Raw genomic sequence first — 2,697 nt, 5'->3', positions numbered from 1 at the left:
TGGAAGAAATGACGTGATGCGTCGCTGCGTGATGACGTCACCTTCATTTTTTTTCCGGTTCCGTTGTTCATAATTATTGCTACATTGTTTTTGTGTAATTAATACAAGTTTCAGTTAGGGTAAAGTAATCATAACAATTGCACATAATTTACCAAGAAACTATAGTTTTACATACAAAACGTAATGATTATGAATGACAACTGAATACCTTGACAGGCTGTTTGGTTGGTCTACCAACGAGCCTATTGCAGAGTTATTACCAGGAGAGCAGGGGTGCTCAAAGTGGGGCCCAGGGGCCGTTTTTGTCCCACCACTCGTTTTCAGCATATTCTAAATAGCTAACTACAGTATCTGTCAATGTAATGTATTGATAATAACATATACATTACATACAACTAATTTGTCACATGTAGCACAAAGCTAAGAAGGTGAAGGTTTTGTTCAGACAGCTAACATTAGCATCTTTAATGTACACAATGTATCCAAGTGGCCCCTGCATCCTTCAATTTTTCTCACTTTATCTGAAAAGAAAACTCAGCATTGTCATCATGCCGATGTGAACACCTACGAAATGTGTAATATTTACCCACTGCCTCTTCTCCTTATTCTCTCCTTTTTTTTAATTGGGAATTGAAACCACTGGAGTTAGTCCCTCCTCTTCCTCTTCGTAGCCAAGATGGCGATGATTGAGGGTGGTTTGGTACACACTTTTGGGGTACGTCGAGTGCAACATCTGCATACTTTTGCAGTACTTCTAAGGCTGAATCCCAATTAGCCCTTCCCCTTCGTTGTACCCCTTGTCTTACACCTTCCCCTATTCCTTAAAACCTGGGGCCAAGGGGAAGAAGCCACTAAAATATGGGACACCACTTGATTCTTCATTACATCATCACCCTTGGCTGGCTGTGACATGGCTGGCATATGAGTTGTATTATTGTTCATAATACATGGTACTGGAGTGCTGTGTGCTGTAGCAGAGGGCTGACTTCAGCTGGCTCAGCAGGAATGACTGATGGCCTACAACTATTAACTCATTGTAAATAGATGGGACAACGTTAAATTCCAAAAGTTATTTGATAATGTGGTGTGCTGTCCACATATGGCCATGTTGTTTACATCTTTTATTCAGCTCACTTCCTGACCATCCATACTGTATGCTGAATACAACAAACGTATCTCACCATGAGAATTGTTGGTGGACTACGGTGGCTGTAATTCACAGTAAACAGACTTCACCACGATGTGCTGCGTTACATGAATGATTAGATTAGGAAAAGCCAAGGTCACTGTATACTCTGTGCATTGTAGGCGGATACTCCGGGCAGCCTCCGCGCTGCCACGGAGCTCGGGAGAACCAGAGTATAGAGCGGTGAAGCCACACGCCGTGGCCGACAAAGTGGGTGTTTTAGTCGGACACAAACACAGCACTCTCTCGGCCAGTTCAGTAATGTAGATTCCCCGCGCTAGCGAGCGAGTTTAAAATACAACTTACAATTAACAGGCTAATGTGGTCGCTATATCTATCTAGTCATTGTCTCATCATTTATGAAATGCAGTAGATTGCAGTGAAGTTATTGGTGTGAGTCGGGTAGTAAGAACTAGCAAAAACCAACAATACAAAACATGGTGAATATTTACGTGGAGTAGCAAATAATTGACTATAAAATAAAACATGAGTGACGTTACTGTGAAATTCAATAATTATGCGTAATTACTTACATTTACGTTTCTTTCATCCTCCGCGCTTCCGTCAGGTGTCGTAGCTCCGCCTTCCCCTTCGTTTCAAGTGCGGTCGGCTACCACATTCGTTTTCGAGGGATATATAGCCCTTATCATTTACCCCTTACCGCTCGGTTTAAGGAGAATTGGGACACCACTTTATTCTCGTGAATGCGCAAAACCTAGGGATAGGGGGTAAGACGAGGGGTAAGGGGTAGAATTGGGATTCAGCCTAAGTGACTCACACATATTTCACTCATTTGACCGTGCCTCTTTGCCCTTTGTCGCCGTTATTTATATTGCTCCTGTCGCTATATTTTTCTCACACGGTTAGCTTCTTTTGTTTCTTCAATTGTTTACAGTATTGGCGGTTAGCAAACAGCTGACAAGGTTAGCTAGTTTGGTAGCCATGACCACAGAGACGGTACGAAGGAGATTGATTGACAGTGGTCTACAGCCAATCAGGACGCCGAGAGAGAGAGAATAGAGAGACACACCGCTCCCTGTGGTAAAGCACTGAACTACAACAGTCAACTTCCTACAGCCATGCGCTGTAAAAAAAACAAACAAACACTAGAATTGCATTTAAAAAATCCATGAAACAGCGAGTCCGCAGTTTAATTTGGAGAAAATGGGGGGGCTCAGGGCTCAATTGCACAAAACAGCACAAAATAATGGGACTAGTTGGCCAATTTTGCGTAAGGTGGGGGGCCAACTTCACTCAGGCCTTCCACCTATAGTGCATTTCTGCTCAGCAATGGCAGTGACCACTAGGGGGCACCCTAACACTGACATGTCAGTTGTCTTTTATATCTTATTTACTGTTTGCATAGTATTATTTACTTAACTTCTGCCTATTTATTTTTATTTATTAATGGGTATTAACGTGGTGTATTCATTTGTTTACTTAGATTTTACAGTTTTATCTGCAAGCTTGTTTTGCTTGTTGTGGTGTTTTTATGTTTACTGACAGAAAAG

Source organism: Dunckerocampus dactyliophorus, chromosome 3 (genome assembly GCF_027744805.1).
Source record: "Dunckerocampus dactyliophorus isolate RoL2022-P2 chromosome 3, RoL_Ddac_1.1, whole genome shotgun sequence".
Classification (NCBI taxonomy): Eukaryota; Metazoa; Chordata; class Actinopteri; order Syngnathiformes; family Syngnathidae; genus Dunckerocampus; species Dunckerocampus dactyliophorus.
This window is presented reverse-complemented; position numbering follows the sequence as displayed.